Raw genomic sequence first — 23,277 nt, 5'->3', positions numbered from 1 at the left:
GTGGAACAGCTTTCCATGGAGCAGAGAAATCCTCTCCTACCACCAAGGCAGTCCTATTAAATTTGCAAAACGCATTGCAGGAGACAGAGGCTGTGATACCTCCTGGTCCCATGGACATTATTACCCAAGGACATTGTTTTTCTGGCCCATGCCAGGGTACCCACTCAGGTATGTGCCCTAGCACACATTTTCTTCTTTCAGTTTTGAGAGACAAGTTTATTTCTAGCAGTGGGAGCTCATAGGCAGGAGGAAAATCAAGACCACCCCCACCAGACTATGAAAGTGCTGCTTTGCTATGTCACAGCTGTTTCTCACATCTGGATGCAGACTTAGAGCACTACAGCTGCCCCCAGCTCCTCAGTTGCATTCCCTGTCCTGTTAACACCAGGCAGGCAAGAGGTCTGGTAGCTGAGGTGAAGGGCCACTTCATCTCTGTCACATTCTCCTCTGCTAATGAAAATGTTTCTGCAGCGTGTCCTCGGGAAGGTTTCCTTCAGCTCCAGCCCTCATGTGATTGAAGGCTAATCTCTGTTACTCTTGGCTGAATGGCAGCCCACGAGGAAGGTGATGTATTGTGTTTCCCTTCAATTCGACATCTAATGGTGCTGGCAGCAGAAGAAAAAGCACCAGATGTTTCTAGACTGAAAGTGAACTCCTCCCAAAACACTGAGAGGTCAGGGCAGGAACAGGGGCCTCAGGGACTGGCACCTCTTTAAATTCCAGCCTGCTGTGAAAGTCTACTTGGCTTGTCAACATCCTCCCTTCCAGAGGCAGTCCAGCTGATAGCAGTGGCCACAGGAGGCAACATGTCTTGCTGCCACCCCAAGGGACATGGCTGGCCTCCAGTGAAGTCCCCATCATCAGTCTGGTCAGCACAGGGCTCTGGGAGAGAGGACAAGGTCTAGAGTACAGACTTTTTGGGAGGAAAGCATGTGACAAAAGCTCAACACTCACAGGTTCCTCTGGCTGTCTTCAACCTTAGTCACTGAAGCCTCAAGATGGGAAGTTTTTCAATCTGTGATGTTAGCTTCCTTTTAAAATGCTTGGAGATCTCCTGATTTTAAAAAAAAGAGAGAAAAAATTAGGTTTACAATCCTCTAGCTGTTGTGCTGCTTGCACTCAAGGAGACACCTGGCTCCATCATGACACAGTTTCTCCTCTGCTCCACAGCTCTGCAAACACATTCCAGGCCATCCCCACCACCTGCTGCTCTCCTGCTGTTTCTCCCCACACAGGAACCACCCAATTATCTATTATGGCACTCTACCCCCTCTTTCTGCAAAGCTTTGCAGTTTTTCTCCTCGTTTTTTGCCCCTATAAAACTACTATCAGCATTTGTTGAGGACACCCAAACACAACATGAACTCCCTTGTTTGCTTTCCCTTCTCCCACTAGCACTGGTTGTGGGGTGCCTACCATGGACCACACAAAATGCATTCCCCAACAGCTAAACTTGGAGGAGGAGAAGAAAGAGAAATTAAGAAAACACACAGGATGATAAAGTAAAAACTTCCAATTATTGGGAATTATTTCTACTTGATCACCCACTATGCACTAGGCCCCAGACATAAATCACTCTTGGCAGGGTGGCTCAGCTTGTACCTACACATACAGGGCACAGGTGAGCACAAGGGCTGGTTGGTGGAGGTATGCCAACCTATTTGGGCACCTATTTTGGCTCAACTGGCTCCAACCTTTCTGAGGGTCTCATATACACCAGTCAAATCAGAGGTGATGCTCCCCTCTGCTCCCACAAGCCATGGCCCAAGTCCTGGAGCAGAGGCAAGGCACTAGCTTGGAGCTGAGGCCTGCCATGAGAGATTGCCCAAGGGATGCCCATCCTCATTCCCAGACTCACCTGTCTGGGTTCTCTGGCAGTTTTTCCTTCCCAGGAGGCATGGCAGCTACAGAGAGCAGTTGCAGGCAGCACAGCTCTGCCAGAAATGCCTTCCCCTCCATGGGAGGACACGCTTTGCTCCCAGCCAGAGGGGAGGCAGAGGCACCCAGCACACTCCCACAGTGGAAGAGGCACTCAGCCAGCTTCCCACTGTCTTGGAACAAAGGGAGGGATTAGCTTTTATTAGCTCTTATGAAGAGTGCATCACTCCTGCCCTTTCCTCCTCTCACAAGGCTCATGCACAGGCTCAGCTGTGCTGCAAGTGAAGCAGAACCAACTTACCTATGTGCTGGCAGCCCCAAATTCCTCTTGAGTCTTGTATAAACATCTTAAATCTTAGGCAAGCTGGGAGTTAGGATGGAGCAATCCTCCTAAGGGTGCTGCAGGTGCTGCCCAAAAGTACTTTAGAAAAGATGGATGCTTGGCATTTACATCTGGCTCTCTCAGGTGGCACCACCCACAGTCTGAAGGAGGGCATGGTCTCAACACCAGCTAAACCAAAGGCAAGTCCCCAGAGCAGAGACCCAGACCTGGGGCTGTTATTTGAGAGCCGGTCCATGGTTTTTCTGCTGAGTGCTCCTGCCACATGCAGTGTCCCTGATCCCCAGCACCCAGCCAGCAGCACGGCTGAGGGATGGCGCTGCTCCAGAGAAGTCTCTCTAAAGTCGCTCTGGGGCTTGTTAGCATGCTGATAAAGGGGATGAATAGCCTCAGAGAAACGCTCTATCTCCTGCTGTGGCATTCATTATCCTTTAGCCAGGCAATTCTTCACCCCAGCCAGGAGCTCTGGGCTGGCTCGTTTATCCTCCGCGGGGCTGTTTCCCACCAGAGCCACGCTCGGCACTCGCTGCTCGCCCCGGGGCGGAGCGCTCCGAGCGCATCACCTTCCTCCCACACAACCGCATCGCTTTCCCAAACACTCAACTCTGTGATCCTAGCCACAGCTGCCCCCGTCCCCAGATCTGCGCATTTTCAGCCTGATTTCCCACGGAGTGCGAAGCATGTGCAATCCTGCTGCATCAGTCTGTCCTCTGCCCACTCCCCAGCATCTTCTGACACTGCAAACAGATTTCAAGCTGATGTGACAGAGCAACAGAGGTCTTGGAGACAGTCAGAGTCTATAAATTTCATGGGAACAGACTACCAAACAGAGGAGAGACATTATTAGCATCTTCCAAACTGTAGTTTATCATTTCTTATCAGACATCAGACAATTTGTGTGGGAGAGATGCTATAAATATCCCAGGAAAGGGAGATATTCCATTCAGCACAAATAACTTACTGGACACCAGAGACTCCAAATTCAAATGGTACATCCACAGAAGATGAGATTTCATGGATCCTACTGCAAATAGTACTAACAGCAGAAAATTTCAGGCCTATTTGGCTGATAGGAGAGCCAGCCAGCTAAGACGGCATGTTAACCTTTGGAAAGCCCATGGAAATGGAATGTGTGTTGTTCCCTTGTCCTTCTTCAAGAGACCAAGCTGAAATCCTACTGCATTTCCAGCTTTAATTACCCTCCCAGACTTAGGGATGAGTTCAGCTGCTGCCTAAACTGGAAGTGATATGCCCAGCTCCAAGGGTGAGAACTGAAGGGCCAAGCAGCTCCCTCACCCCCACAACTCTCCCATTGCTTCTCCACTGCATGGACAGAGATTTCACCTCCCATAAAGATGTTTCATTCAAAGACTGCTGCCAGGAAATGCCAGGAAGGCAGCCCAGAGTCGGGGCAGTGCCTGATGAGCTCTCAGCAGGATCACTTACACGTCAAGCTGCTCATTAGCTGTTGGCTGATGGGTGGCACCTTGTGAGCCAGAGGGAGCCGATTCCTCCACACACAGGTCCTTGCTGCCCACCAGCCCCACACACCAGCCCCAGTACAGACCTGCATGAGGCTGGCAGGCAGGCAGCAGCATGGGTGTCCTTCCCCCAGAAGGAAAGAGTGACCCTCAGAAACTCTTCTTCCTTCTGAAGGGGTTAAAACAATCTCCTAGTTTTCCCTTAGAATCAATTAGCGTTCTCACGTCACCCAGTGTGACTAAACCTTGCTGAGCCCAGCCTGTCAGTGCTGTCTGACCCCTCTGTCAGAAAGCCAAACCTTGTATGCAGTTTAGGGATAGAGCAAGGTGATCCCTGTGCTCATTTAGGATCTGCACTGATAACCCAGTTGTTACCCATCTGGAGTGCTACTTCCAGCCTCAGGCATTCCAGAGCCCTGGCAGAAACTGAGAAATGAGAAATAACCTTTTTTCCTCCAGCTCATTTGTGACACTATCCCAGCTGGCCAGACACATTTTGGGACTTCTCTGATTCACCTGGTAAAGGTCAGGTCCCAGGAGGTGTCTTCAGCCTGGTGGATCACATATCACTTGTATCTATGGGGCTTCAGCTCCACAAAAAGAGAATTTAAACATGTGCTACAGCACATCCTTTACTAAAAAAAAAAAAAAAAAAAATTCTACTCCAGGGGTGGTGACTCCCTGTTCTGCCCAAGAAAAGGGGGATGGGGACTGAATTCAAGCTTATGTTCATTAAAATAGAAGAAAAAAAAGAAAATCCAGAAATCCAGTCACTCTATCCTAATTGTTCTGATCCAACCTTTCACAGTGTTGCATTGAGCTAAAGGGCTGCACCTGAAAGTGTGCCAAGAGCGGCATGAAATGTTAATGTTGCAATTAAAACAATATGAATATTGCAGCACTGCTCTGCTGCTTCCCATCCACTGAACAATTCTCATTCAATAGAAGTCAAGTTACATTTCAGGAAATAATGAGGTCTGCTAATTAAGTCTGGCCTAGGAAGACAGCAGAGTTAAAAAGAGAAAAAAATATTCAGATCTCCCCAAAATGTGTACATTTGCTGCTTATTACCTGCAAAGGGGAGTCATTAATGCTGCTCAATGCCAGGATCACAGGTCAGTACCACTGTCTTATTGCACACATCTAGAGGAAATTCTCTTTGTAATGATAAAATGCATAAGCCATGACCTGCCTTGTCCCCAGGCATGGAGCAGGAAATGCCAGGCTGACACGTCCCACACTCCCACACTCTGAATGCAGAGAGCAGGTCCCTGAGAATGAATTCCAATCCCAGACTGGGCAAGCGAGAGGCAGACCAGGCTCTGAGGGGCTGAAGGCAGCAAATCACATTCAGCTGACACAGGATAAATCCCAGATTACACACAGGCAAGGGCATTTCCCTCCCCAGCTGTTCACACAACTGAGTGGCAGTGACACTGGCTTTAGCTGGTGGAAGCCACAGGGCAAGTAACCACTGGGTCAGTCCTGGAAGGATAAAGACTTGTCAGGATCATCTTGTGTTTTAACTATAAAAAGAGGCAACTCATGATCTCCCCTTCCTGCCCCCTGCATCCATCAGACACAGGCACATGTTGCAATAACATGAAGACACAGAACAGCCTAGAGGCAGGGAACATTGGGTTCCAGGGGTCCCAAAGGAAACTGATATCAACACATTCCTCCTATGGCTTCCCCATCATCTTGTTTTTCATAATATTCACAAGTTTCTTTGTCTGTGACAGTTGTTGGGGCTGCCATCATGTCTCCCCTGTTCCTCCCAGCCAGACAACTGCAAGTAGAGGCTGGGTAGAAAGGATGCATCAGCCTAAGTACCCCATGGGAAGAGCAGAAGACTGGGAACAGGTCTACCACGTCATCCTGCTGATTTGATGACAAGTCTATTTTTGTGACATTGTGTTTTCTCTTTCTCAGAGTTTAAGGAACACACAAGAACCACTCATCCTCCAGGCCTGAACTCTGCCATCAGTCCCAACCTGCCCAACCCACATGGAAGCTTGATGTGCAAAGAGGAGGCTACAGCAGTCCAAGTCTTTCCAACCCCTTCCCTAACCTATATCCCCAAACTCCAAAGGAAAAGTCATGCAATGGCAGGGTGAGGGAGGCCAGTGGAGTCCTGGTTCATTCCTTGGCCTCTGCTGACACTCCAAACTTCAACCTTTCTTTAATACAGACAACCTTCCTGGTAAGGTCCAAACAGAGACTGAGCCATGATAATCAAGCTTGGCAACACAATGACCCAGATCAATGGGAGCTCAAAGCATAGGAAGGAAACACTTCATTTGAAAGAGGAGAAAAATCCAGATAAAAAGATCAGAAGGGACTTTCCAGGTCCTGAACTGTCCTAAGGGACTCAGGTACCATTTTGATATCCATCTGTGAGAAATAAACCTATTTGGTCACCAAGGCACACCCGGGGGATTTCCCCACCATGCTGCCACCAGCTGCAGCTCACTGTTTTGTGGGTGAGTAGGTGGTCTGCTACTGTCAGACCACTTCTTACTCCATCTCCAGATGAACCAGCACTTGCTGCTACCAAGTGTCTGTACTGCAATAAAGAGCAATAAACATGCCAGAGTAATTAATGTCTTAACAACTTATTACAATCCTCAGATAATTAATCACAAAAGCTAAACATGCTGTCTCACCCTCCTAATGTGTTAATGCTCTAATTATTATGCCTCAATTAAGGGAAAGTCAGCGCTCCTTGCTTAGAAGTGCATGTTTAATAAGGGTGCCTGAACGCAGGCGAGTTGGAGTGGGAAGCGAGGGGGTGATGGGGGTTAAGGAAGAGGACACCATTTTTAATGAGGTTTCATGGGTGGCTCGAGGCAAAGTATTGACAACTCCTATCTGGGATTTCACACATGACTGCACATGTAACTGGGGGCCATCTGTGGTGGCTCCATGCTCTGCTTCCCACCAGACTATTTATAGGAAAAGCAGCATGTGGGGCACAGAGAAGGCAGGGACTGGAGATGAGCAGTCACACCATGGATCTGGCCAGCACTAGGCAGCAGAGGTGGCAGCTCTCACAGCAGTCATTAAAGGAGTGGTGGTCTCCTCTATCCAGGCCACTTCTTGCTCTCTTTTCAGACAGATTGGCACTTGCCACCACTCCTGATCCCTGAAAACTTCCCCACTGCCCAAGCCTCTCCACCCAGTCCCGTTTCCATGGTACTCCTTGCCTCCAATCAAGCTAACTCTGGGACATCCATGGAGATAAGAGTAATCTCCAGAAACAGGATTACTCTTGGGATGTGACATACCAGCTCATCTGATTTCAGCCACTACCTGGAGGTTTTCCACAAGTCCCTGTTCTCTGAGGGAACAGAAAGGCATGTCTCAAAAAGCACACCATTTAAAAATGCTTGGCTTACAGCTGAGGAAACTGAAGGCCTAAAAGGTATTCTGCAGGGGACTTGTGGTGGTTACCAGCCACGAATCTGCTTTCCTGGTTCCTGGCTCTGAACCTCACTGAATGCTGGGAATCTTCACGAAGAGGTTCTTGGTGAGGAGGGGCTTGAGCAGATCCTAAAGATGAGTGGAGGGCCTGGACCCCTCACCATGTGATAGCAGGAGATCCCTGCTGCCCTCAAGACACAGCTGTGCACCAATATGATACTGGTGTGTGGGAAAGACTTGTGATACAAAGTACAGTCAAGGTAAAAATGGTATCAAGTCCATCCCACCCTGCAGAAGCAGTGACCCTAAAGAACAAAGGAATCATGGAACTGGCAGTGGAATCATGGAACCTTCAATGCAGCAGACATGGGAAGCAGGAACTGGGATAGCCAGACTCCAGATCTTGGTACAATACAAAAAGCTGCAACAGAAGAATGGCTGGAGCCCAAGTCTCCCAAACAAAGCCTATAAAAATTTATTTTATGAAAAAACCCAAAAAAACAACAAAAAAACCCCACCTCCCCTGCTAAAGTGGGTCTTCACACACAAGAAAACTCTCTCTGAACCAGTCTGGTTTCTGTTCCATCCAAGCCTTTTTAAATTTCTCAGACAAATGAATCACCAGAAGCATTTCCAGCCTAGGTTTGACTGCAAAACGATTGCATTTCTTGAAGAAATAACACACTGTGTAGGTTTGGATGGTTTCCTCTGAGGAATAAGGGAGAAGGAATAAGAAATAAAACAAAGTAAAGCAACCTGGAGGGGACATGAATTTTAAAACCCAAGAACAGTTTTAGTTTTCAAATAATTCAAATAAAAAAATGTTTCACATAGTTACTTCCACAAAAAGAATTCTGTCACCCTGATTCTTTGGTGATGTCGCATGAAAACCAAAAGAAAGCTCTCCACCTCTGAGATACAAACTTGACAGCAGCTTGACTGGTGAAAAGGGGCTGATGCCTCCCCACAGAGGAAGCCTGTGGATTCCCACAGGGATGAGAGCTCCAAAAGAGTGTGTTGGGCCTCTCTCCACACTGCTTTCCATTCCAGCAAGAGGTGTGACCTGTCCAGACTGTCCTCCTTCTCTTCAGAGAGGATAACTTCAGACATCCAGCTCTAGTTCCCTGCACTGGGCTGGAGACATCACAGCTCCTTATCTCAGCAGCTTCACTTGGCTCTGTGAGTTGCTGCATGGAGATTCCAGAAGTCACCCAACCTGCAAAACCTGACCATTCAGAACAGCACTATCTAAACCATTGAACTCTAAGCAAACACAGCCTCATTAGGAAGGTATACAAGGATATGATACTTTTTGAGAAATCAAAGGATATTTCTGCCGTTGTTTTCATGACTTGTGGAGCAGAAAGTTTTCTATAGATGTCAGCATCTGTGCTAAAGGTGGCAGTGCTCAGACTCTTGTGTTCCTTTTTCCAAATATACAATCCAACTCCCTCTGACACTGCAAGAAAGTGGCTGACTGCTTTTGTACCTCTCTCTTCTCACCATCAGCGGCCACATGAAAATATGGGGCATTACTTCTGGGGCTAGAAATTTTGGATTGGTTATACCAGATTTGACTCACTCCAAAGTGTGTCAAGTCAGCTGAACATCCAGCGCCAGTAATTCTGGGGAAGTTGCCTGGCACATGTTAGCATGCTGTGGGGTTGGAAAAAGCCGTTTGCCTAGAAGAGAGTAGTAACACACAGCTGTGCCTCTTTACACCTTTCCCATTCGAATCCAGGATAAGTTTCTTGGAGCCCAAGATCTGCTCCCAAACCAGCTCACACAAAACACATGCAGCCAGCAACCATGTGGACACATAGCCAGAGCCTAAAGCAGGGCTTGAATGGGGAGGGCAGCCTCTGGAGAACAGCAGATGCATAACAAGAATATATAAAACATGTAATAGCCATTGTTAAAAAAACAGCTTCATTGCTTCCCAGAAAGAGACAGCCAGCCTGAAGGTATTAGAGGGCTGGACCCTAAAGTTGGTGCCAAATGAGCCCAGATGCCCCCACCCCATCCCACAGCCCTTTCCAGCAAGACTTTTCTGAGCTCAGCTTACCTCCTCCCTCTGTCCCCTGCCTTCAAGACAGTGTGCAGCATGACAGCTGGGAAACCCAATCTGGTCCAAATTTTGTTAAAACCCCGCTGGTTTCTATCCTTGTTTACCAGCATTAATTTTAATGGCTTTCCCTACATTAACTTTGTCCTGAACCAGTTGGAGGAAAATTCCTACTCACTTGCCTTCTGGAGAACAGACTGGGTAATTTTCCCTTGTCATTTAACAGCCTGCCTGGGCTGCTCAGGAATGACAGCCACACTGCATACTTTGTGGAGGGCAATAAACTCCCCAAGGCTGGGGGAAGAGAATTTACTTATCCCTGAATGCACTGCCCATTCTTTGTTCAGTTTGGGACTTGGCTTGTGCTGGCCCAGCAACTGGAAATTTTTTCCTCCTGTTCAGCATGGAAAGGAACTTTCTGAGCCTGATGGAAATTTCTTCCTCCTCATTTTCAACATGGAAGGGAACTACAGAGCCTGCACCGAGGATAAATAATGCTTCCAGACAAAGTGGCAACCTCCCCAAGTCTGGGCAGCTTTGGGTGGGTTTATCAAGCAGACAGTTGAGTCTCATTTTCCCCTGGAATCATTAAAAATGCCTGTAAAACAGGTCTGGAAAAAGATGATGGTACTAGAACATGCATGGAGAATGTTTCAGAGAAGTGTGGAACAGGAAGATGCCTCTTCTTTGCAATGCCCAACTCTGTTTGTCTTGTCTTGTGTCCCACACACCCTTGTTTACAGCAGGGAGTAGAAATGAGGATGAGGCAATTCCTTACCTTTCTTCCTCTCTCTCTCTTTCTCTCCTTCCTTCTCTCTCTCATCTCTGTTCCTTCCAGTACCATCCTGGCTTCCTATAGGAGACATCACAGCTCCATCCAGGCTGTCTCTGCCAGAGAGAAAACAGATTGTCTTTCCCTTTGCTCACCAGATGCTGAGTGTGGTCCCACTCCTTTCTCCAGCACAGAGAGGTGTGGTGGCTCAGACCACGGGAAGGAAAAGAAACACTCAGGTCTTTCTTTCCCAATTAATAAAAAAAATAAGGTAACAGCTCTTTCCATCAAAGAAATGAAAGGGTCTGATTCAGGCATATTTCTAAAATTTTCTGTCTTTGCCAGCATAAAAAAAAGGATATAGTTAGAGCAAGTGAATTTATTTGTTGTATCACATGATGTCCATACTTTAAAAGTACAGATGTTCCCTCCATGCTCCAAGGGGTGATTTGGAAGACAAAGGACTCAAAAATTCCTGTTCTATCCAACCACAAGCACCTGGGCTGCTATAGAGGGAGGGTTGCCATGGAAAGATGAGGAAGGCAGCAGTGAGGTGGCTGGAATACTCCCACCAATTATTGTGAAGAATTTTGACTGCTCTGCTGTGTTTCCTGCAACAGCCTAGAAACCATCTCTGAAATGCTTCTCACATGTCTGAGAAGCATTAAGCAGGGTCACACGCCAAGAAAGCTGCGCGAGCAGGGTGGGCCAGGTCTCCAGACAAAGCCCTCTGGTATGAACACCTCATTTCCTCCTCCAGGAAACTCCTGCATGACATACAGGCAGTTGGATCACATAGATATCAGAGCAGGATGAGGGAGGGGTGACATGCAGGTGACAGAGCCAGAGCAGCAAGAAGGAGAAGACCTGAAGAAACCAGAAGTTCCACATTAATGGGGCAGAACAGGAACGCTTGTCATTGCTCTGATCAGAGGTCCTGAGTGGAGAATCCACGTCAATGGCAGTCTCTTCTACATACAAGTGAACTTGTCCTTAGGTTCACTTCAGATGCACTGCTTCCACCAGGACTCCTACTACTCTGCCCTAATAAAACAGAAGAAACAAGAGCTGCAAGATACCTTGCACTGAAGGTTGAGAGATCAAGAGGCCACAGCAACTTACCCTCCTCCAGTCCCTGAAATAATGAAAAGGCAGATATTCCACATGTGCCATTCTGGCCTCTTCCAAAAAAAAAGGGCACTTCAAACTGGCAAAGAACAGCTTCTGCCCATTCATTAAGTTCTTGGCATTAACCGATTTCTCTCCAACCAAGCCATAAAACCCAAAGCTGCGTGCAAGGAGCATCCTAAAATATCCTGGTAAATCTCAGCCACCACACTCATTAATTACAACCCAGTGATAGTTCACGCTATTAGTTCTGGCTGGTAACTTCATTTATTCCCACGTTAATGCTCAGTGTCAGTGGTTATCTCATTACCACTCTATTACTTACCCACTTAATACATCATTGCAATCCAGGCCAGATGGGAGGAGCGGAGTTTTCCCTGCATCTGTCAGGAGATGATGCATCAAGTGCAGAACACCCAGGAATCACAAACAAAGTACTTCTAATCTGCAGCTGAGGTTGTAACTATTAAGAGGAGGAAATGACACAGACAAGTGTTGTCAGGAACACAAACACATTCCAACATTGAGAAACTGTGGATATTGAGGTTTGAGCTATCTATTAAATCAGAGCCCAAAGCTCTGGAAAGAATGGAAGCAATATTAGCAGTCATGTAGAAAAATTATATCAGCTCTGCCCTCCTCCTCCTTGGACTCTCATTCCTCCAAATCCCAGGTTAGAATTTAAATAGTTCCTGCCTGTTAAGCAGTTTGAAATGGCAAGTCAAAGTATAGGCACTGGGAGCTGCCACCTGCTGAATGCTCCAGAAAACACGCAGGCATCATTGCAGAAACCGTGAGCCCTGAATGTCAGTGAAAATACACCTTAAATGAGTACCGATACAATAGTTCTTGGTATTCCCACATGTATCCAGCTGGAGTTCCTGTTGTGGGGTGAGCAGGCACTTCCAAAAATGTACTTTACTGCATCTACTACACCCCTGCCTATGCAGGACTGCTGGGTCTGACAAGGGTGTTTCAGCCTAGTGAGACCATCAGCCTTTCCCTGTCACATTCCCTCCTTCTTCCCCCAGTCTTGCTGGAGACACCATTTCAGTTTTCCCCTGCTTGACCCAGAAAAAGGGAAGCTGTTTGTATGTTAACAGGCTGTGAAACCAAGATGTGAGCTGGGGAAAGGGTTCTGAGGGACATCTTCCTTGCAGCAACACAGCTTCCCTTCAGAGCAAGTGAAGCACTTCTGCTCCACCCCAAATGGTGTCCATACAATAACAGGGCAGGTGACTGGTTTTCACTGTTCCAAAATGACACAATATAGGACTGGAATTCTCTAAAATGGGGGAAGCTCATGACACAAAAGCAAGGTAGAAAAAGAAGGCACAGCTCCAAGATAACGTCACTAGTAAAATATCAATGATTTCCTCTGTGATCAGTAACCCCTCTGCCAGCTAACGTGCCTGTACTGGCAAAAGCAGGCTCTAAATGGTGCTGTGCCAGAACAACTGACAGGGCAAGTCTGTAAAATGCCACAATCAGAAGTAATTAAAACATCTTTGCTGCCCTACTTTCCATTCTCTCAGCAACAAAATCCATTACAGAATGCAGTTTAAAAATTATTTAAAATGTCCCTGAAGCCAAGTTGTTGACACCAGCGTAGGCAGATGGATTTTGATACATCCTTGATTAAACAGCTTTCTGCAAAAGGCAAAGAGGGCAGGAAGGGAGCTAGGTGATGAGTTGCAGGACCATCCTAGAAACAGAGGCTATTCCCCAAGCAAAAAAAAAAAATGCTGCTGGAGGAGAAAGATGCCCCATAAACCAGAAAGAGACTAAAACAGCCTCATCCCCCTGGAAATCAGGCTGCAACCCTCTACTCACTACCAGGCTCCTGTCCCTGTGCTTCCTGCTCAAAGTCGGGCTGGCAACAACACACATATCACTTCTTCTGGTCTCTGATGAAAGGATGCAGGGAAAACAAACAACAGAAGGCATCACACAGTGCTCAGCCCCTAGCAGGGCCAGCAATACTTCCATTTCCCATGGAGTTACATATCCCAGTGGGACTCTCCAGGATGCAAGAACAGTTTTCCCCAGAGGCATTCATGACATCTCTCTTCCTCATTCTTTTGCACACAGATATCTTGCACTGATAAGGACTGAACTCCTTTTACAGAGAGGGTCAAAGATAAAGTCTTCTCCTTGGCCATCTGTTTATATCAAGCTGGTAAGAACTTGTTATCCTTAAGGTCTCTGGCATACAGAGCTGCAATCAGCCATACCTGCAGAAAGTTATTAGAGGTGGGCCAAAAGGAGCCAAAACCACATTAACCCTCTTTCCTCAGGGAAAAAAGGCAAGAAGGAAGGGTGTTACAATTGAGCGTGAGCAGCCCTGTCCAGCTCTTGGAGAGAAGAAAAATCCAGGTGGGACAGAGAATTAAGCACAGCTCAGAGAACTGCCTGAAGAGCCGGAGCTGAGGTGAAACACCTCTTGAGTGAGCCCAGAGGCTCTGTAGGCCAGCATGCTGTGGCCACAGGCTGTGGAGCTACTGACCACTGCTCATCAAACCATGCCATTCTGGCCTCTTCTGGTGGCCAAATGCTCTGAAGCTGCTGTGACCTGGCAGCAAAGGTTTGCAGGTGTGTCCCATGAAAAAGGGGCTTTCCCAGCAAACATTCCTCAGGCTTTGCATACAACATTTGACCAAAGACTCCAGATCAGGAAGGAATTATAAATCAGAAAGTGTAAGATAGTAGCTCCAGCTCCTGCAGTAATAAAGCCCCTGTTCATGCATAACATTAATCTTTCATTACTAATGTACATCAGACGGTTCAAATTTCCCCTGCTCCCTCTCATGGCCTGAAAGAAACTGAAGCAAGCAGCAAGAACCTTCTTATTAAATAATAAGCATCTACCTTATTATTTCTCTGGAACTTGTCTGTGAGCGCCCCGTGCAAACCTGACACTCGGAAACCCTCAGCTGCTTCATTTTATAGGCAGTATGAGACTGAGGTGGCTTTTGGTCCCAGCCCTGCTCAATGCAGTGCTAGTTCATAAGTACAGTACCACTGATGCTCAGACCTGTAAATAGCTGAGGGGCTGCCGGGCTCCCTTCTGAGTCATCAGAAATTCAGCTTCAAGTTAACCAAGGTGCAGCCCAGGCACCACTGCAGCTCCACCTTCCCTGCAGCCACTTAGTCTGGGTAAGAATAATCCTGTTTCCAGCAAAAAAGCAAGTGTTTGAAAAACATGTTCACCAGTGCATTTCAATTATTAAAGTTTTTAAACACTGTTTCACACCCCAGGAGAATACAATCACACCTTAGACAGGGCTGCCTCTTCACAGGGTATCATAGCCACTCACCCATCCTGTTTTTGCACCTGAGAAAGGTGGGGGGGAAGAACTTTTATCCTAAGGATGCCTTAAGCAAAGTCTCACATCTTTTAAAACACGGTGAGAAGGTCACATTTATTGCTTAGCAACTTTTCTCTCCCAAAATTCATGGCCCAAAACTTAGCATGGCTGTGTGGGCACCTGCACACGGAGCTGAAGGAGGGCTGGTCCTTGCCTTGGTCTCTGACAGGCCATTCAGGAGCTGACAGTTGACATTTTTTTCCCCCTACAAACAAAACACATCAGTTGAGCACCGCCAGGGAAGTAGCAGGACCAGAGCAAATTCCCAGAAAAAGCCTTGGCAGTGTTCCTCCTGCTCTGTGGCTGTAATGGCTGAGATGGAGTAATGGAGCACGACACATGGAGCAACAGAAGCTGAACAATGCATGTGTTACTGCAAGGAAAATGAACAGTATTAGAGGGAAGGGGGGAAGGGTAAGGCACTTGGTAACAAATATTTATTAAAACACGATGTTATCCTCACCCGACCCTCATTCCGATGAAAGAAAACGGGACAGGCTGGCATCACTGCCGGGGCGTTCAGGCGATGTCACTGACCATCCATGTATGTAATTGCCCAGGAGGTCCCACAGCCACCCTGTCGCCTTCCCTCCAGCAATCTGAGATGTGTCACTTCACGTCACCTCCCCCCATCCCCCTGCTCTGTGACAGGGAGGATGGTACCACATGATCTTTAAGGTCCCTTCAACCTAAACCATCTGAGCATTCTGTGATTATTTTATGGCTACTCAGCCCCACTCGCCAGGCTCCTGGAGTCCTCTAACACAGTCAAAGCATCCTCCAGTCTCAGACCAGCCACCCCTCCATGCATCCTGCTCACTGGGGATGATCAAGGGCCTGTCAAAAGGACAGTCAAGTCCTGCAACCCCATAGATCTCCTTCTATCCACATCTCATACAGGGATCACTAAGGGATGTGCTTCCTTCCCATTCCAGCAAGCCAGGATGCTCCATAAAGAAGAGGGAAAAATCGGCTGACCTCAGTGGGATTTGGGTGCTTCAAAAAGCATCAAGTTTAGGACCCAAGTGTGCCTGCCCTACTAGTAGCTACAGCACTTCACAGGAACACAGGGAATAATGGTTTGGGTTGGAAGGGACCTTAAAGATCATCCAGTTTCAAGCCTATGCTATAGGCAGGGACACTTCCCATTAGACCAGGGTTCAGAGACCATAAGCATAAGAAATCTTGGGAAATCTAGACATGTGCCAAATGGTTGGACAGACTCCTGAAATGGCTCAGCAAGCAATGAGATTGGTGCAGTGTCCCCATCAGGCACTGGCTATCAAGTCTAATCCCATGGCATAATAACATTCCTTGAACATGCTTTACATTTAAAAAGTAGTGAAGAACCAGGGTGAAAAAATGCTGTGATGGAAGGGAAGAGTTGAAATTCAACCCCTGTAAGAAGCCCTAAAGACAGAAAGCACATTTCACATTCTGCAATCTGTAAGAGAGTTGATTTTCTGTTCCTCAGCTTCAATCCCCTCTTTGCTAGTAAGATTTGGCACTAGCCCAGGTCTCCTGAGGAAGCAGAGGCAAGGATTTTCCAAAGGATTTGTCACCCAGATCTCCTCCTGCAATGCTTCCTTGGGGCTTTTTTAATGAGTAAGACCCTCCTTGGAAAAAAATCTGCCATTAAAAGACAAGGCCATGCCCCTGAGAAACCCCAGGGCAATATTTCTATCTCAACCTCAGCTCCAAGCCCCCTGCAAGCCCTGCTGCCCTCCACCTGCTTAAGGAGGATGTTTTCATTATTGTTCAATTTGCAATGAGTTTAGCTTAACGTCCTTCATTGGATTATTTTTATATTTAATGTCCTCTCCTCTTCTTCTTTTTATAGACTGGTAATCCAAGTCCCTTGGCAAGGCTGAGTAATCTTGATCAGATTTTAATCAAAGTAAGCCAGATCCTCAGCTGCCAGTATTGATGCATCTGCCTTTAAATATTTGAACGATGCTGATTTACCCCAGCGAGGCACAGACCCCATCCATTCAGGAAATTTAAATTCCTTCCTAGGCATCAAGCTAAAACAACAAGACAGAACAAGCAACCTGCTGCGAAGGGGTTTTAGTTTATAAAACCAATACCCAGGATTTCAGAACTAAATGAAAATCTGAGATAATCCCTCCCCAAATCCAGCCTGGGAAAAGCACTCTGGACAGATAAGTATCAAGTAACTTCTTAAAACACACTTTTTCCTTTTGTAAAAGCTTTCATCAAGTCAGAGCCAAAGGGAAATTACCCACAAGGCCTCATTCCTTGACATGACCCAGAGAATTCTTTTTTTCCACTCTTAGAAAATGCATATTTTACCCAGGCAGGCTTCTCCGGGTTGGGCCTGCTTCTGCTTTGTTCAGCAATGACCCTTGCACCACTGCCAAACCCCAAGCATCCAAAATCAGGATATTACTCGGAAAATAATGAGGTTTCTGGAATACAAAACGTTGGCTCCATTTTGCTCACATTTAAAGATGATATCTGCCAGCTTCCCTCCACAGATTAGAAAGCAAAACAAAAAGCACTTAGATAAAAAAGAGTCTCATCTAATTGCCTGACTCCAGGAGATGAGTTTGAGGTAGAGACAGGGGCTGTCCCACAGAACCTGTCAGTATTTGGACTGCAAGCAGTGCTCAGTTGGTGCCAGAAATAGATGATTGCCTCAAATACACTGCTAAAGGCAAGACAAGCCAGTTATCCTGATTTCTTTACCCAGCTGGGGGTGAACTCCTGAGAAACAAGAGGGATTTCACAGGTTCCCTGTTCGTTTCCACCAAGAAGGTGTTACACAAGCATCCCCTGAGGAGTTGTAACTCCAGACCCTCACAATACATCTGCATTTCCATCCCTACTGTGAGAATGCTGTAAGGTCTCCAGGGTGTGTCAGATCCATACTCTGTTTTAGGCCCAGTCCTGAACAGGAGGAAATCAGCCAAGGATCTCAGTCTCTCCTTCCCTCAGGAGGTTGAAGGCTCCTACTCAGCTTTTCCAGCTGTTGGCTGGACCCACCCTTCCTTCAACCTCCAGCCAGGTTGGCCTACAAGTAACCATATCAAATCCTTGTTCATGACTCTTACTTGCCATCCTGCTTCACTACTAATGCCTCAGCTTTGCTCTCCACACCTCAAAGTCAAGAAGGAGGAACAAGACCAATGAGGAGCAGCTGAGGGAGCTTTGGCTGTTTAACCTGGATCCCAAGGGGAATCTTCTCACTCTCCACAATTCCCTGACAGGAGGCCATTGCCAGGTAGGGGTCAACCTCTACCCTCAGGAATAAGGATGGCACAAGAAGAAACAGCCTCAAGCTGTGCCAAGGGAGGTGTAGATTGGATAGTAGGATTAATTTCTTCACTGAAAGGGTATTCAAGCCCTGAAACAGGCAAACCAGGAAAGCGGTGGAATCACCATCCCTAGAAGTGTTCAGAAGATCTGAGGATGTGGCATCTGTGGTTTGGTCCACAAGACATATGGGGGCTTTGTACTGCTTGGTTAATGGCTGAACTTGATCTAAGAGGTCTTTTCCAACATAACGAATTCTATTAGTTTATAATCACCCTTGTGCAAAAGCCCAGCTCCTGAACTGCACTTGGATCCATACCATGTCCTCCATGCAAGTCCAAAAAAACCAGTGATCATTCAACTGAGCAGGATACTACAGGATTAGGTGCTGCCCTGTGAGAGACAAAGCCATGGGACTGTGCCCTTAAGATGTTATTATTCACTAAGGGCACCAAAAACAAGGTGGGCCTTAAAAAAACGTGAAGTCTGCTAATGGCTGTAGGGGGAAATTACAAAAAAAGCAGAGTTAGGGATGAGGAAATACCATGGGTCCTCCACAGTTCTATGAGAACACTCCAGTGGACACAACCCCACCAATTTTACCATTAATAGGCACATTAAACCAGCCTGTGAATAGTCTCATGAAGGAAAGTACATGGAGGAGCATCTCCAGAGGGGTTAATGAGCTCCAGCTTCTGCAAGCAGCAGGCATCTTTTGTCCTTTCACATTAGCTCACCCGAGCATCCCTGATCCGAGACACAGGTTCCTATGGCAGATGGCATTATTAGTGTCTGTATGTGGTGACAAGAAGACCACCACAGGTGGCCCAGACAGTAAACAAAGCACTTCACCCTACTTGCCCCAAAACAGGTTCAAGATCGTGCCAAAGGCAACCAAGATCAGAGCACAGAAAAGATGTCATGTGCAAGTAGTCCAAGTTACCCTCACGTGCCTTCCACACTGTTAAAGACTCAGCTAAAACAGGTTGTCCAGTTTGGGATGCTGATCTTCCAGACAGTGTGAACAATTGGAGACAGTCCAAGAGAGACACACTACAACAGTGACTGGAAATCTATAGGAGACAGTTGGCAAGGAGGGGTGGAAAGCATTTGTGATGCTCAGTCTAGAGAGGATGGAAACATGGTTACAATCTTCAGACAAACAAAAAGAGAAGGGGGGAAAAAATTAAAAAACATCCACTTTTCCCCATCTGTGGAAAGGACAAGAAGTCCTGAGCTTAATTTAAGACAAGGAAACTTTCAGTCAAATATTAAGGAAAATTTTCCAAGTGCACCAACAGCAAAAGCATTAGACAGTTGCCAGAACTCCATTGCTTTCCTCCAACATCTGCTGTTAAATTAAACCCTTTGGGCTACACTGCAGAAGACCCCATAACTCAGCCACGAGGCAGTCAAGAGAGTTACGAGCTCATTCTGCACTGTGACATGGGGAATGGATAGTCCAACGCCAGTGAAAAAGAAATTAATTTCCAGCCCGTCATAAAAAACACCACAAAAACAAAAAGCCACACAGCAGCTGCTGCTTAGAGGGACCTTTAAAAACCCTTCCAGTGTGAAAAGGCCAGTGAGGGAGGGAGTGGGTGCAGCGACTTCCAGGGCTGGCAGGAGCTGGTAAATTGGAGAGGAAAAATCCACAGCAAAGCTGGGCCTGTTAAGTGCGGTGGGAAATGGAAGAGAAGAGCAGAGCAACAAAGCCTACCTGCTCTCTGTCAGGTGACACACCCACCTCACATTGCCCTGCTGTGCCACTTGGGCCCTCACAGGACCTTCCAGAGCCTGGGATGCTCTCTCCTCCAGCACAGAAGCCTCACTCTGAGCTTGTGACTCTGTCCCTAATGCATCTCCAGGTCAGGCCATTTCCCTGTTGGAGCTCAGAATTGAGCCCCAAGGCTGGCTCTAGCACTTGATGGGTTTCAAGGTAAGGCAGGAGCACAGAGTTGGGTGTTCTCAGCAGCCGCAAGAGGAAGAGTTTTTGGATGTCCTTGTTTTTGTCCATGTCCAACTAAATAAAATAATGCATACATTTGTACATATCCAACCAAAAAAATCTCAAGTACAGAAGCTTTTCCAACCTGAGGCTGAGCTGGGTACCCCCAAATCCTTCTGAACTTTACTTGGAACATGGGAAAAGTCCAGGATTCGCACCACCCTCCTTGGATTTGGGTCCTAACTGCCTGATGACCTCCTGTGTGAGTCAAAAATACAGTCATTTTTCTGTCTGCCTCACCATGGGTCTGCCCTATTCCCAGCCAGATACACTGGCTGGAGCCAATTCCTGCATCATATCTTCAAATTCCAAGCCAAAAACTTCCTGGGCTCTGTGGCTCAAATCTCCCTGAAATTCAGCTCTTCGTGTATTTTTGTTTGAATCTGGAATCCAGTAAGCTGAGAGATGCTTGGAGAAACCAAACTCTGGCTAATTGCTTTAGTACTCATCAGAAAACACAGCATGATGCAGATCCATGATAAAGTGTGGGTCTCCTGGAGAGTCCCCTAGTGATGCAGATACATTTTGCAGGAGGTTTCACTCCAGATCGAGCCATTCCAGAATGACAGACTTGAATTTCAAACCCATAAAATTCCTCCTGAGTTTCTCCTCCCAAAATGACTTGTGCTTGTGTGAGGCTTGGCTCAGACCATCCCATTCACTGTATTTGCAAGACTACATGCAGTCAAACTCAGCTCACATGAGAATAAAGTTCTGGGCCTCTTCCACCGCTCCTTTTCTTGTGTGGAGCACAGAGACACCCAGAGACATGTTTGCAGTGTACTATTATCCTCTGCACTCTGCATCCTGCTTTGTTTATAGAGACTTTGGGGAGATTTGTGGGCCTGGTGATGAATTATTGGGAGGAAGACAAACATATTTTATTGTTCTGGGCAAGGAGTGCTGGAATCCTGCGGACATATGGAGGAATTATTTGCAGAAAATTAACACAGTTTGTCATTTACATGATGAACTTCTGGATCTCAAATGAATGATGAGAAGAAACCGGTGGGAGATGCTCATTATCCCTGATGGAGTGAAGCCCCTTGCCGTGATGCTAAGGTCGCCGTGATCTATGGACCTGCTGACTGACAACTCCGAGGGCTCTAGAATAGCACACACAATGTAACTGGGGGCGTAAGCGACCTGCCACGTTAAACGCTGAGGCGGTAATAATTGTTGCTTTGCCTCTGATTGCCAGAGTTCCGGATGCACTCGTTCTGGCTGTCTCACAGGGCACGCACTTTAACTCCTCACTGACTAATTCCACAGGACACAAAAAGCTAACACACCTGCAGGTATCCAGGCAGACTCACAGATTAAAACTTCCAGGCTCTCTTGTTTCTCTCTTGATGTGCCTTTGGGGATCATGCACTCAGCAGCTCCCTGACAGATTCCCCACCTCTGCTTCAGTAGCAGTTACAAATCCCAGGTGGGGGCAGATGATGTGCCATTACCAGCCCTGCACTCAAATTCACAGCATGACAGAGAAGTCCTCAAAGTTTTCTCAATACTTCAGTGCAGCACACCTTACCCTTCTGTATGTTAGTGTTTGCTCTTTGGGAGCTAGCTTCATTTTCCCTGCAGCTCTAACATGCTGTCTTGGTGAGCTGGGAGCACTGCTTGCTAGCAGGGTGGCAGGGACCCAGAAGAACCAAGCCTGAGAAATGTCATCTCACCTAGGACATGGCTCTTGGTCTCTCAGCAACTCAGCTTCTGCCTTTGAAAACACAAAATATTCTGTGATCTGTTCCTGAGTTGCTGCTTGTAAGACTTCCAAGTGTTTCCCAGAGAAGGGGGTGAGTTCCCCTCTGCTTTCCAAGGAAAGAAAGTTGGGGTGCAGAAAGGATGGGAGATCTCTCCAGGGGAGCAGAGTGGATGCATGAGCTGTGGTAGCCTTATTAAAGGAGAGACAAGGAAAGCAGAGGGCACCTGGACTCGGATTAAATTCACTGTCTCAAGTATTTTTGTAAGCTCCTCTAAATTCATTTCCCAGTGCTTCCACCCCTGTGTCTAAGCAGAGAGAACAGCATGCCCCTTTCTCAGAGGGTGCTAGAAAGACGAATTCACAAACATTTTTGAGGCAAGAAAGCAGAAAAATGTCAAAATGTTGGTGAAAGACATAGTGAAAACCCCAAATGTTTTGGGCACCAGGACCACCCACAATTGCCACATGATGAGGAAAGCAAGGGAAGTCCTCTGCTGCTGACTGCAGCCTCCCTGAGAGCACAAGAGGGCAGTGATCTGAGGAGGGACAGCTACACTGACAGTATTCTCTGTGCAAAGGTGCTGCCAAAATATGCTGACACCTTTTCTTTAATCAAACGAAGTGTCACGCTGATTGACACGGGCAGAGGAATCCAGCTCCATCCTTTCTGGAACACCTCGAGGCCACAATGTGATGAGCAAGGGGATGGGGCAATGCAGTTTGACGTCACCTGAGAGACAGGGAATGAGAACAACCCATGGATTTGGGGCAGATATGAGAGACCCAGCCCAGTACCCACCAGTGCTCTGGGAGCAACTGCAGCTCAGGGTATGGCTCTGCTCCAAGCTCTGTCCCTCCTTACTGGGACCGGAGCTGAGACAGGGAAGAAAAATGAGCATCAGAAAGTCCATATGAATAAGCTAATGCTGCAGGGCTGTCAGTCATGTGCTAATACCCTTAGCTAAAGAAACATATTGATCCTGATTGCCTGGAATTGCACTTGAAAAGGGCTGGGTGACATTTCCAAGGAGACACGAGCTACTTTCAAGTCAATTAGCGGCATTGGAGGATTCATGCTGAGGGGACGCACTCACCTCTGAGGAATGCCAGGAGAGAATGAGAATTGAATTAAGCCTCTTCATACACAGAGAAACAAATCCTTTAATGGCCTGTAACAGCTGACAGGACACCCAGGGTCAACAAAAGCATGCTGGCAGCAGCTAGGTGAAGAAGTTTCCCTGTGATGAAGCTGAGCACTGCAGAGCAGCTGAATCATTGCGACAGGCCCAGGAGGGCATGCAGAGCTCCACAGGGTAATCCTCTAAACAAGGGAACAGAGGGAAACAAAGTTTAAGTTCCGTGTCAACAATGCACGTGAAGCTCTTCATTCCTCTTCAGGTACCTGATCTCTCTTGGGGCTCATTGGGAATGTCACAGCCAGCATATCTTACATACCACAGAGCAGCATGACCCTCGTGGAACAGACACTTAAATGAAGTCTTCTGCCTGCTGCCTTCTCAAAAATATTCCTTACTCCTATGCATCACAAGGCTTCCTTCAGAGCCTAGGACCCCAGGCAGGTTTGAAACCACCACAGCAAATCAAAAGGCAGAGAAATTAGTGTAACTCTGCAATCCCTCTGTTTTTTCTATTTGCAGTGCTCTGACCCATATTTAGTTTCCATGGTTCCTTTTATGTTCTTATAAACATGAGGCTTGTACCTGAATTCAAGGCTTTCTGGACAGCTTTACAGAGATGATTTCCTGCTCTCTCACATCAGCTGCAGTCATTCTGTCTCAAAAGCCAGGGAGCAGAACCCTTCGATCTGTG

At 47.1% G+C, this 23,277-nt stretch overlaps 1 long non-coding RNA gene across 11 annotated transcripts in view; it reads right to left on the bottom strand.

Moving 5' to 3' along the window:
• LOC117000453 overlaps positions 1 to 23,277 on the bottom strand; it is a 39,658-nt gene that overhangs the window by 7,740 nt on the left and 8,641 nt on the right. For 7 of the 11 annotated variants that reach the window (XR_004418767.1, XR_004418774.1, XR_004418773.1 and 4 more), the window contains exons 3-7: positions 14,576 to 14,660; positions 11,413 to 11,550; positions 10,827 to 11,003; positions 10,610 to 10,726; positions 955 to 10,075 (exon numbers count right to left, since the gene is read on the bottom strand). This is a non-coding gene — a long non-coding RNA (uncharacterized LOC117000453). The other 4 variants (XR_004418771.1, XR_004418768.1, XR_004418769.1 and 1 more) reach the window with 4 other exon arrangements.

This window comes from Catharus ustulatus, chromosome 9 (assembly GCF_009819885.2).
Source record: "Catharus ustulatus isolate bCatUst1 chromosome 9, bCatUst1.pri.v2, whole genome shotgun sequence".
NCBI lineage: Eukaryota > Metazoa > Chordata > Aves > Passeriformes > Turdidae > Catharus > Catharus ustulatus.
This window is presented reverse-complemented; position numbering and strand designations above follow the sequence as displayed.